This window comes from Phalangium opilio, unplaced genomic scaffold, assembly GCF_054372755.1.
Source record: "Phalangium opilio isolate 3A_F unplaced genomic scaffold, DU_Popi_V2 ptg000095l_1, whole genome shotgun sequence".
Taxonomy (NCBI): Eukaryota; Metazoa; Arthropoda; class Arachnida; order Opiliones; family Phalangiidae; genus Phalangium; species Phalangium opilio.
This window is the reverse complement of record NW_028324200.1, coordinates 3,423,639-3,433,397: the sequence shown is the minus strand read 5'-3', so window position 1 is coordinate 3,433,397 and position 9,759 is coordinate 3,423,639. Positions and strand designations below refer to the sequence as shown.

Sequence of the window (9,759 nt, the reverse complement as noted above, 5' to 3'; positions counted from 1 at the left end):
AACTCTGTTTGCTTTTCTCATATCTGGTGGATTTTAAAAAAGGAAACTACACTGTAAAAGACAACGGCACGCAGTGTTCCTAATTGGTCTCCCTCCCAAGTACTGACTGCGCTTGACGCGGCTTAATTTCGGTGACCGGACGAGAACCGGTGTTTTCAGCGTGATATGGCCGTCGCCGAGATCTCTAGTTAGTTATTCGAATTTAAAACTAATTTGACAAATTACCCTTCTGCATGTTTGAAAGATAAGAAACTCTGTTTGCTTTTCTCATATCTGGTGGATTTTAAAAAAGGAAACTAAACTGTAAAAGACAACGGCACGCAGTGTTCCTAAGTGGTCTCCCTCCCAAGTACTGACTGCGCTTGACGCTGCTTAATTTCGGTGATCGGACGAGAACCGGTGTTTTCAGCGTGATATGGCCGTTGCCGAGAACTTTAGTTAGTTATTCGAATGTAAAACTAATTTGACAAATAACCCTTCTGCATGCTTGAAAAAAAAGAAACTCTGTTTGCTTTTCTCATATCTGGTGGATTTTTAAAAAAAAATACACTGTAAAAGACAACGGCACGCAGTGTTCCTAATTGTTCTCCCTCCCAAGTACTGACTGCGCTTGACGCTGCTTAATTTCGGTGATCGGACGAGAACCGGTGTTTTCAGCGTGATATTGTCGTCGCCGAGATCTTTAGTTAGTTATTCGAATTTAAAACTAATTTGACAAATTACCCTTCTGCATGTTTGAAAAAAAAGAAACTCTGTTTGCTTTTCTCATATCTGGTGGATTTTAAAAAAGGAAACTACACTGTAAAAGACAACGGCACGCAGTGTTCCTAATTGGTCTCCCTCCCAAGTACTGACTGCGCTTGACGCTGCTTAATTTCGGTGACCGGACGAGAACCGGTGTTTTCAGCGTGATATGGCCGTCGCCGAGATCTCTAGTTAGTTATTCGAATTTAAAACTAATTTGACAAATTACCCTTAAGCATTTTTTCAAAAAATAAAAAAAGAAACACTGTTTGCTTTTCTCATATCTGGTGGATTTTAAAAAAGGGAACTAAACTATAAAAGACAACGGCACACAGTGTTCCTAATTGGTCTCCCTCCCAATTACTGACTGCGCTTGACGCTGCTTAATTTCGGTGATCGGACGAGAACCGGTGTTTTCAGCGTGATATGGCCGTTACCGAGAACTTTAGTTAGTTATTCGAATGTAAAACTAATTTGACAAATAACCCTTCTGCATGTTTGAAAAAAAAGAAACTCTGTTTGCTTTTCTCATATCTGGTGGATTTTTAAAAAAAAATACACTGTAAAAGACAACGGCACGCAGTGTTCCTAATTGTTCTCCCTCCCAAGTACTGACTGCGCTTGACGCTGCTTAATTTCGGTGATCGGACGAGAACCGGTGTTTTCAGCGTGATATTGTCGTCGCCGAGATCTTTAGTTAGTTATTCGAATTTTAAACTAATTTGACAAATTACCCTTCTGCATGTTTGAAAAAAAAGAAACTCTGTTTGCTTTTCTCATATCTGGTGGATTTTAAAAAAGGAAACTACACTGTAAAAGACAACGGCACGCAGTGTTCCTAATTGGTCTCCCTCCCAAGTACTGACTGCGCTTGACGCGGCTTAATTTCGGTGACCGGACGAGAACCGGTGTTTTCAGCGTGATATGGCCGTCGCCGAGATCTCTAGTTAGTTATTCGAATTTAAAACTAATTTGACAAATTACCCTTCTGCATGTTTGAAAGATAAGAAACTCTGTTTGCTTTTCTCATATCTGGTGGATTTTAAAAAAGGAAACTAAACTGTAAAAGACAACGGCACGCAGTGTTCCTAAGTGGTCTCCCTCCCAAGTACTGACTGCGCTTGACGCTGCTTAATTTCGGTGATCGGACGAGAACCGGTGTTTTCAGCGTGATATGGCCGTTGCCGAGAACTTTAGTTAGTTATTCGAATGTAAAACTAATTTGACAAATAACCCTTCTGCATGCTTGAAAAAAAAGAAACTCTGTTTGCTTTTCTCATATCTGGTGGATTTTAAAAAAAAAATACACTGTAAAAGACAACGGCACGCAGTGTTCCTAATTGTTCTCCCTCCCAAGTACTGACTGCGCTTGACGCTGCTTAATTTCGGTGATCGGACGAGAACCGGTGTTTTCAGCGTGATATTGTCGTCGCCGAGATCTTTAGTTAGTTATTCGAATTTAAAACTAATTTGACAAATTACCCTTCTGCATGTTTGAAAAAAAAGAAACTCTGTTTGCTTTTCTCATATCTGGTGGATTTTAAAAAAGGAAACTACACTGTAAAAGACAACGGCACGCAGTGTTCCTAATTGGTCTCCCTCCCAAGTACTGACTGCGCTTGACGCTGCTTAATTTCGGTGACCGGACGAGAACCGGTGTTTTCAGCGTGATATGGCCGTCGCCGAGATCTCTAGTTAGTTATTCGAATTTAAAACTAATTTGACAAATTACCCTTCTGCATGTTTGAAAGATAAGAAACTCTGTTTGCTTTTCTCATATCTGGTGGATTTTAAAAAAGGAAACTAAACTGTAAAAGACAACGGCACGCAGTGTTCCTAAGTGGTCTCCCTCCCAAGTACTGACTGCGCTCGACGCTGCTTAACTTCGGTGATCGGACAAGAACCGGTGTTTTCAGCGTGATATGGCCGTTGCCGAGAACTTTAGTTAGTTATTCGAATTTAAAACTAATTTGACAAATTACACTTCAGCATGTTTGAAAAAAAAGAAACTCTGTTTGCTTTTCTCATATCTGGTGGATTTTAAAAAAGGAAACTACACTGTAAAAGACAACGGCACGCAGTGTTCCTAAGTGGTCTCCCTCCCAAGTTCTAACTGCGCTCGACGCTGCTTAACTTCGGTGATCGGACGAGAACCGGTGTTTTCAGCGTGATATGGCCGTTGCCGAGAACTTTAGTTAGTTATTCGAATTTAAAACTAATTTGACAAATTACCCTTCTGCATGTTTTCAAAAAATAAAAAAAAAAACTCTGTTTGCTTTTCTCATATCTGGTAGATTTTAAAAAAGGAAACTAAACTGTAAAAGACAACGGCACGCAGTGTTCCTAAGTGGTCTCCCTCCCAAGTACTGACTGCGCTCGACGCTGCTTAACTTCGGTGATCGGACGAGAACCGGTGTTTTCAGCGTGATATGGCCGTTGCCGAGAACTGTGGTTAATTATTCGAATTAAAAACTAATTAGACAAATTACCCTTAAGCATTTTTTCAAAAAATAAAAAAAGAAACACTGTTTGCTTTTCTCATATCTGGTGGATTTTAAAAAAGGGAACTAAACTATAAAAGACAACGGCACACAGTGTTCCTAATTGGTCTCCCTCCCAATTACTGACTGCGCTTGACGCTGCTTAATTTCGGTGATCGGACGAGAACCGGTGTTTTCAGCGTGATATGGCCGTTACCGAGAACTTTAGTTAGTTATTCGAATGTAAAACTAATTTGACAAATAACCCTTCTGCATGTTTGAAAAAAAAGAAACTCTGTTTGCTTTTCTCATATCTGGTGGATTTTTAAAAAAAAATACACTGTAAAAGACAACGGCACGCAGTGTTCCTAATTGTTCTCCCTCCCAAGTACTGACTGCGCTTGACGCTGCTTAATTTCGGTGATCGGACGAGAACCGGTGTTTTCAGCGTGATATTGTCGTCGCCGATATCTTTAGTTAGTTATTCGAATTTAAAACTAATTTGACAAATTACCCTTCTGCATGTTTGAAAAAAAAGAAACTCTGTTTGCTTTTCTCATATCTGGTGGATTTTAAAAAAGGAAACTACACTGTAAAAGACAACGGCACGCAGTGTTCCTAATTGGTCTCCCTCCCAAGTACTGACTGCGCTTGACGCTGCTTAATTTCGGTGACCGGACGAGAACCGGTGTTTTCAGCGTGATATGGCCGTCGCCGAGATCTCTAGTTAGTTATTCGAATTTAAAACTAATTTGACAAATTACCCTTCTGCATGTTTGAAAGATAAGAAACTCTGTTTGCTTTTCTCATATCTGGTGGATTTTAAAAAAGGAAACTAAACTGTAAAAGACAACGGCACGCAGTGTTCCTAAGTGGTCTCCCTCCCAAGTACTGACTGCGCTTGACGCTGCTTAATTTCGGTGATCGGACGAGAACCGGTGTTTTCAGCGTGATATGGCCGTTGCCGAGAACTTTAGTTAGTTATTCGAATGTAAAACTAATTTGACAAATAACCCTTCTGCATGCTTGAAAAAAAAGAAACTCTGTTTGCTTTTCTCATATCTGGTGGATTTTAAAAAAAAAATACACTGTAAAAGACAACGGCACGCAGTGTTCCTAATTGTTCTCCCTCCCAAGTACTGACTGCGCTTGACGCTGCTTAATTTCGGTGATCGGACGAGAACCGGTGTTTTCAGCGTGATATTGTCGTCGCCGAGATCTTTAGTTAGTTATTCGAATTTAAAACTAATTTGACAAATTACCCTTCTGCATGTTTGAAAAAAAAAGAAACTCTGTTTGCTTTTCTCATATCTGGTGGATTTTAAAAAAGGAAACTACACTGTAAAAGACAACGGCACGCAGTGTTCCTAATTGGTCTCCCTCCCAAGTACTGACTGCGCTTGACGCTGCTTAATTTCGGTGACCGGACGAGAACCGGTGTTTTCAGCGTGATATTGCCGTCGCCGAGATCTCTAGTTAGTTATTCGAATTTAAAACTAATTTGACAAATTACCCTTCTGCATGTTTGAAAGATAAGAAACTCTGTTTGCTTTTCTCATATCTGGTGGATTTTAAAAAAGGAAACTAAACTGTAAAAGACAACGGCACGCAGTGTTCCTAAGTGGTCTCCCTCCCAAGTACTGACTGCGCTTGACGCTGCTTAATTTCGGTGATCGGACGAGAACCGGTGTTTTCAGCGTGATATGGCCGTTGCCGAGAACTTTAGTTAGTTATTCGAATGTAAAACTAATTTGACAAATAACCCTTCTGCATGTTTGAAAAAAAGAAACTCTGTTTGCTTTTCTCATATCTGGTGGATTTTAAAAAAGGAAACTACACTGTAAAAGACAACGGCACGCAGTGTTCCTAAGTGGTCTCCCTCAGAAGTACTGACTGCGCTCGACGCTGCTTTACCTTCGGTGATCGGACGAGAACCGGTGTTTTCAGCGTGATATGGCCGTCGCCGAGATCTTTAGTTAGTTATTCGAAGTTAAAAGTAATTTGACAAATTACCCTTCTGCATGTTTGAAAAAAAGAAACTCTGTTTGCTTTTCTCATATCTGGTGGATTTTAAAAAAGGAAACTACACTGTAAAAGACAACGGCACGCAGTGTTCCTAAGTGGTCTCCCTCCCAAGTACTGACTGCGCTCGACGCTGCTTAACTTCGGTGATCGGACAAGAACCGGTGTTTTCAGCGTGATATGGCCGTTGCCGAGAACTTTAGTTAGTTATTCGAATTTAAAACTAATTTGACAAATTACACTTCTGCATGTTTGAAAAAAAAGAAACTCTGTTTGCTTTTCTCATATCTGGTGGATTTTAAAAAAGGAAACTACACTGTAAAAGACAACGGCACGCAGTGTTCCTAAGTGGTCTCCCTCCCAAGTACTGACTGCGCTCGACGCTGCTTAACTTCGGTGATCGGACGAGAACCGGTGTTTTCAGCGTGATATGGCCGTTGCCGAGAACTGTGGTTAATTATTCGAATTAAAAACTAATTAGACAAATTACCCTTAAGCATTTTTTCAAAAAATAAAAAAAGAAACACTGTTTGCTTTTCTCATATCTGGTGAATTTTAAAAAAGGGAACTAAACTATAAAAGACAACGGCACACAGTGTTCCTAATTGGTCTCCCTCCCAATTACTGACTGCGCTTGACGCTGCTTAATTTCGGTGATCGGACGAGAACCGGTGTTTTCAGCGTGATATGGCCGTTACCGAGAACTTTAGTTAGTTATTCGAATGTAAAACTAATTTGACAAATAACCCTTCTGCATGTTTGAAAAAAAAGAAACTCTGTTTGCTTTTCTCATATCTGGTGGATTTTTAAAAAAAAATACACTGTAAAAGACAACGGCACGCAGTGTTCCTAATTGTTCTCCCTCCCAAGTACTGACTGCGCTTGACGCTGCTTAATTTCGGTGATCGGACGAGAACCGGTGTTTTCAGCGTGATATTGTCGTCGCCGAGATCTTTAGTTAGTTATTCGAATTTAAAACTAATTTGACAAATTACCCTTCTGCATGTTTGAAAAAAAAGAAACTCTGTTTGCTTTTCTCATATCTGGTGGATTTTAAAAAAGGAAACTACACTGTAAAAGACAACGGCACGCAGTGTTCCTAATTGGTCTCCCTCCCAAGTACTGACTGCGCTTGACGCTGCTTAATTTCAGTGACCGGACGAGAACCGGTGTTTTCAGCGTGATATGGCCGTCGCCGAGATCTCTAGTTAGTTATTCGAATTTAAAACTAATTTGACAAATTACCCTTCTGCATGTTTGAAAGATAAGAAACTCTGTTTGCTTTTCTCATATCTGGTGGATTTTAAAAAAGGAAACTAAACTGTAAAAGACAACGGCACGCAGTGTTCCTAAGTGGTCTCCCTCCCAAGTACTGACTGCGCTTGACGCTGCTTAATTTCGGTGATCGGACGAGAACCGGTGTTTTCAGCGTGATATGACCGTTGCCGAGAACTTTAGTTAGTTTTTCGAATGTAAAACTAATTTGACAAATAACCCTTCTGCATGCTTGAAAAAAAAGAAACTCTGTTTGCTTTTCTCATATCTGGTGGATTTTAAAAAAAAATACACTGTAAAAGACAACGGCACGCAGTGTTCCTAATTGTTCTCCCTCCCAAGTACTGACTGCGCTTGACGCTGCTTAATTTCGGTGATCGGACGAGAACCGGTGTTTTCAGCGTGATATTGTCGTCGCCGAGATCTTTAGTTAGTTATTCGAATTTAAAACTAATTTGACAAATTACCCTTCTGCATGTTTGAAAAAAAAGAAACTCTGTTTGCTTTTCTCATATCTGGTGGATTTTAAAAAAGGAAACTACACTGTAAAAGACAACGGCACGCAGTGTTCCTAATTGGTCTCCCTCCCAAGTACTGACTGCGCTTGACGCTGCTTAATTTCGGTGACCGGACGAGAACCGGTGTTTTCAGCGTGATATGGCCGTCGCCGAGATCTCTAGTTAGTTATTCGAATTTAAAACTAATTTGACAAATTACCCTTCTGCATGTTTGAAAGATAAGAAACTCTGTTTGCTTTTCTCATATCTGGTGGATTTTAAAAAAGGAAACTAAACTGTAAAAGACAACGGCACGCAGTGTTCCTAATTGGTCTCCCTCCCAAGTACTGACTGCGCTTGACGCTGCTTAATTTCGGTGATCGGACGAGAACCGGTGTTTTCAGCGTGATATGGCCGTTGCCGAGAACTTTAGTTAGTTACTCGAATGTAAAACTAATTTGACAAATAACCCTTCTGCATGTTTGAAAAAAAGAAACTCTGTTTGCTTTTCTCATATCTGGTGGATTTTAAAAAAAATACACTGTAAAAGACAACGGCACGCAGTGTTCCTAATTGTTCTCCCTCCCAAGTACTGACTGCAATTGACGCTGCTTAATTTCGGTGATCGGACGAGAACCGGTGTTTTCAGCGTGATATTGTCGTCGCCGAGATCTTTAGTTAGTTATTCGAATTTAAAACTAATTTGACAAATTACCCTTCTGCATGTATGAAAAAAAAGAAACTCTGTTTGCTTTTCTCATATCTGGTGGATTTTAAAAAAGGAAACTACACTGTAAAAGACAACGGCACGCAGTGTTCCTAATTGGTCTCCCTCCCAAGTACTGACTGCGCTTGACGCTGCTTAATTTCGGTGATCGGACGACAACCGGTGTTTTCAGCGTGATATGGCCGTCGCCGAGATCTTTAGTTAGTTATTCGAATTTAAAACTAATTTGACAAATTACCCCTCTGCATGTTTGAAAGATAAGAAACTCTGTTTGCTTTTCTCATATCTGGTGGATTTTAAAAAAGGAAACTAAACTGTAAAAGACAACGGCACGCAGTGTTCCTAAGTGGTCTCCCTCCCAAGTACTGACTGCGCTTGACGCTGCTTAATTTCGGTGATCGGACGAGAACTGGTGTTTTCAGCGTGATATGGCCGTTGCCGAGAACTCTAGTTAGTTATTCGAATTTAAAACTAATTTGACAAATTACTCTTCTGCATGTTTGAAAAAAAAGAAACTCTGTTTGCTTTTCTCATATCTGGTGGATTATAAAAAAGGAAACTAAACTGTAAAAGACAACGGCACGCAGTGTTCCTAAGTGGTCTCCCTCCCAAGTACTGACTGCGCTCGACGCTGCTTAACTTCGGTGATTGGACGAGAACCGGTGTTTTCAGCGTGATATGGCCGTTGCCGAGAACTGTAGTTAGTTATTCGAATTTAAAACTAATTTGACAAATTACCCTTCTGCATGTTTGAAAAAAAAGAAACTCTGTTTGATTTTCTCATATCTGGTGGATTTTAAAAAAGGAAACTACACTGTAAAAGACAACGGCACGCAGTGTTCCTAAGTGGTCTCCCTCCCAAGTACTGACTGCGCTCGACGCTGCTTAACTTCGGTGATCGGACGAGAACCGGTGTTTTCAGCGTGATATGGCCGTTGCCGAGAACTTTAGTTAGTTATTCGAATTTAAAACTAATTTGACCAATTACCCTTCTGCATGTTTGAAAAAAAAGAAACTCTGTTTGCTTTTCTCATATCTGGTGGATTTTAAAAAAGGAAACTACATTGTAAAAGACAACGGCACGCATTGTTCCTAAGTGGTCTCCCTCCCAAGTACTGACTGCGCTCTACGCTGCTTAACTTCGGTGATCGGACGAGAACCGGTGTTTTCAGCGTGATATGGCCGTTGCCGAGAACTTTAGTTAGTTATTCGAATTTAAAACTAATTTGACAAATTACCCTTCTGCATGTTTGAAAAAAAGAAACTCTGTTTGCTTTTCTCATATCTGGTGGATTATAAAAAAGGAAACTAAACTGTAAAAGACAACGGCACGCAGTGTTCCTAAGTGGTCTCCCTCCCAAGTACTGACTGCGCTCGACGCTGCTTAACTTCGGTGATCGGACGAGAACCGGTGTTTTCAGCGTGATATGGCCGTTGCCGAGAACTTTATTTAGTTATTCGAATTTAAAACTAATTTGACAAATTACCCTTCTGCATGTTTGAAAAAAAAGAAACTCTGTTTGCTTTTCTCATATCTGGTGGATTTTAAAAAAGGAAACTACATTGTAAAAGACAACGGCACGCAGTGTTCCTAAGTGGTCTCCCTCCCAAGTACTGACTGCGCTTGACGCTGCTTAATTTCGGTGATCGGACGAGAACCGCTGTTTTCAGCGTGATATGGCCGTTGCCGAGATCTTTAGTTAGTTATTCGAATTTAAAACTAATTTGACAAATTACCCTTCTGCATGTTTGAAAAAAAAGAAACTCTGTTTGCTTTTCTCATATCCGGTGGATTTTAAAAAAGTAAACTACACTGTAAAAGACAACGGCACGCAGTGTTCCTAATTGGTCTCCCTCCCAAGTTTTGTATGCGCTTGACGCTGCTTAATTTCGGTGATCGGACGAGAACCGGTGTTTTCAGCGTGATATGGCCGTCGCCGAGATCTTTAGTTAGTTATTCGAAGTTAAAACTAATTTGACAAATTACCCTTCTGCATGTTTGAAAAAAAAGAAA

The 9,759-nt window shown here is 40.4% G+C and overlaps 9 non-coding genes and 29 pseudogenes across 9 annotated transcripts; all 38 read right to left on the bottom strand.

Moving 5' to 3' along the window:
- Positions 1 to 58: 58 nt before the first annotated feature.
- On the bottom strand, positions 59 to 177 carry LOC149635986 (5S ribosomal RNA; annotated as a pseudogene).
- A 131-nt stretch (positions 178 to 308) lies between these two features.
- LOC149635985 (5S ribosomal RNA) lies at positions 309 to 427 on the bottom strand (annotated as a pseudogene).
- A 129-nt stretch (positions 428 to 556) lies between these two features.
- On the bottom strand, positions 557 to 675 carry LOC149635984 (5S ribosomal RNA; annotated as a pseudogene).
- A 131-nt stretch (positions 676 to 806) lies between these two features.
- On the bottom strand, positions 807 to 925 carry LOC149635983 (5S ribosomal RNA; annotated as a pseudogene).
- A 138-nt stretch (positions 926 to 1,063) lies between these two features.
- LOC149635982 (5S ribosomal RNA) lies at positions 1,064 to 1,182 on the bottom strand (annotated as a pseudogene).
- A 129-nt stretch (positions 1,183 to 1,311) lies between these two features.
- LOC149635981 (5S ribosomal RNA) lies at positions 1,312 to 1,430 on the bottom strand (annotated as a pseudogene).
- A 131-nt stretch (positions 1,431 to 1,561) lies between these two features.
- On the bottom strand, positions 1,562 to 1,680 carry LOC149635980 (5S ribosomal RNA; annotated as a pseudogene).
- A 131-nt stretch (positions 1,681 to 1,811) lies between these two features.
- Positions 1,812 to 1,930, bottom strand: LOC149635979 (5S ribosomal RNA; annotated as a pseudogene).
- A 129-nt stretch (positions 1,931 to 2,059) lies between these two features.
- Positions 2,060 to 2,178, bottom strand: LOC149635978 (5S ribosomal RNA; annotated as a pseudogene).
- A 131-nt stretch (positions 2,179 to 2,309) lies between these two features.
- LOC149635977 (5S ribosomal RNA) lies at positions 2,310 to 2,428 on the bottom strand (annotated as a pseudogene).
- A 131-nt stretch (positions 2,429 to 2,559) lies between these two features.
- On the bottom strand, positions 2,560 to 2,678 carry LOC149635976 (5S ribosomal RNA). The gene has a single exon (XR_016372642.1). It is a non-coding gene; the product is annotated as a 5S ribosomal RNA (ribosomal RNA).
- Positions 2,679 to 2,809: 131 nt separating this feature from the next.
- LOC149635975 (5S ribosomal RNA) lies at positions 2,810 to 2,928 on the bottom strand. The gene has a single exon (XR_016372822.1). It is a non-coding gene; the product is annotated as a 5S ribosomal RNA (ribosomal RNA).
- Positions 2,929 to 3,066: 138 nt separating this feature from the next.
- On the bottom strand, positions 3,067 to 3,185 carry LOC149635974 (5S ribosomal RNA). The gene has a single exon (XR_016373179.1). It is a non-coding gene; the product is annotated as a 5S ribosomal RNA (ribosomal RNA).
- A 138-nt stretch (positions 3,186 to 3,323) lies between these two features.
- LOC149635973 (5S ribosomal RNA) lies at positions 3,324 to 3,442 on the bottom strand (annotated as a pseudogene).
- Positions 3,443 to 3,571: 129 nt separating this feature from the next.
- On the bottom strand, positions 3,572 to 3,690 carry LOC149635972 (5S ribosomal RNA; annotated as a pseudogene).
- Positions 3,691 to 3,821: 131 nt separating this feature from the next.
- LOC149635971 (5S ribosomal RNA) lies at positions 3,822 to 3,940 on the bottom strand (annotated as a pseudogene).
- Positions 3,941 to 4,071: 131 nt separating this feature from the next.
- Positions 4,072 to 4,190, bottom strand: LOC149635970 (5S ribosomal RNA; annotated as a pseudogene).
- A 129-nt stretch (positions 4,191 to 4,319) lies between these two features.
- LOC149635969 (5S ribosomal RNA) lies at positions 4,320 to 4,438 on the bottom strand (annotated as a pseudogene).
- Positions 4,439 to 4,570: 132 nt separating this feature from the next.
- On the bottom strand, positions 4,571 to 4,689 carry LOC149635968 (5S ribosomal RNA; annotated as a pseudogene).
- A 131-nt stretch (positions 4,690 to 4,820) lies between these two features.
- LOC149635967 (5S ribosomal RNA) lies at positions 4,821 to 4,939 on the bottom strand (annotated as a pseudogene).
- Positions 4,940 to 5,069: 130 nt separating this feature from the next.
- Positions 5,070 to 5,189, bottom strand: LOC149635966 (5S ribosomal RNA; annotated as a pseudogene).
- A 130-nt stretch (positions 5,190 to 5,319) lies between these two features.
- On the bottom strand, positions 5,320 to 5,438 carry LOC149635965 (5S ribosomal RNA). Its single transcript, XR_016372641.1, has one exon. It is a non-coding gene; the product is annotated as a 5S ribosomal RNA (ribosomal RNA).
- Positions 5,439 to 5,569: 131 nt separating this feature from the next.
- Positions 5,570 to 5,688, bottom strand: LOC149635964 (5S ribosomal RNA). The gene has a single exon (XR_016373178.1). It is a non-coding gene; the product is annotated as a 5S ribosomal RNA (ribosomal RNA).
- Positions 5,689 to 5,826: 138 nt separating this feature from the next.
- On the bottom strand, positions 5,827 to 5,945 carry LOC149635963 (5S ribosomal RNA; annotated as a pseudogene).
- Positions 5,946 to 6,074: 129 nt separating this feature from the next.
- Positions 6,075 to 6,193, bottom strand: LOC149635962 (5S ribosomal RNA; annotated as a pseudogene).
- Positions 6,194 to 6,324: 131 nt separating this feature from the next.
- On the bottom strand, positions 6,325 to 6,443 carry LOC149635961 (5S ribosomal RNA; annotated as a pseudogene).
- Positions 6,444 to 6,574: 131 nt separating this feature from the next.
- On the bottom strand, positions 6,575 to 6,693 carry LOC149635960 (5S ribosomal RNA; annotated as a pseudogene).
- A 128-nt stretch (positions 6,694 to 6,821) lies between these two features.
- Positions 6,822 to 6,940, bottom strand: LOC149635959 (5S ribosomal RNA; annotated as a pseudogene).
- A 131-nt stretch (positions 6,941 to 7,071) lies between these two features.
- Positions 7,072 to 7,190, bottom strand: LOC149635958 (5S ribosomal RNA; annotated as a pseudogene).
- A 131-nt stretch (positions 7,191 to 7,321) lies between these two features.
- Positions 7,322 to 7,440, bottom strand: LOC149635957 (5S ribosomal RNA; annotated as a pseudogene).
- Positions 7,441 to 7,816: 376 nt separating this feature from the next.
- On the bottom strand, positions 7,817 to 7,935 carry LOC149635956 (5S ribosomal RNA; annotated as a pseudogene).
- Positions 7,936 to 8,066: 131 nt separating this feature from the next.
- Positions 8,067 to 8,185, bottom strand: LOC149635955 (5S ribosomal RNA; annotated as a pseudogene).
- Positions 8,186 to 8,316: 131 nt separating this feature from the next.
- Positions 8,317 to 8,435, bottom strand: LOC149635954 (5S ribosomal RNA). The gene has a single exon (XR_016372895.1). It is a non-coding gene; the product is annotated as a 5S ribosomal RNA (ribosomal RNA).
- A 131-nt stretch (positions 8,436 to 8,566) lies between these two features.
- On the bottom strand, positions 8,567 to 8,685 carry LOC149635953 (5S ribosomal RNA). The gene has a single exon (XR_016373177.1). It is a non-coding gene; the product is annotated as a 5S ribosomal RNA (ribosomal RNA).
- A 131-nt stretch (positions 8,686 to 8,816) lies between these two features.
- On the bottom strand, positions 8,817 to 8,935 carry LOC149635952 (5S ribosomal RNA). The gene has a single exon (XR_016373495.1). It is a non-coding gene; the product is annotated as a 5S ribosomal RNA (ribosomal RNA).
- Positions 8,936 to 9,065: 130 nt separating this feature from the next.
- On the bottom strand, positions 9,066 to 9,184 carry LOC149635951 (5S ribosomal RNA). Its single transcript, XR_016373176.1, has one exon. It is a non-coding gene; the product is annotated as a 5S ribosomal RNA (ribosomal RNA).
- Positions 9,185 to 9,315: 131 nt separating this feature from the next.
- LOC149635950 (5S ribosomal RNA) lies at positions 9,316 to 9,434 on the bottom strand (annotated as a pseudogene).
- Positions 9,435 to 9,565: 131 nt separating this feature from the next.
- Positions 9,566 to 9,684, bottom strand: LOC149635949 (5S ribosomal RNA; annotated as a pseudogene).
- Positions 9,685 to 9,759: the final 75 nt, after the last annotated feature.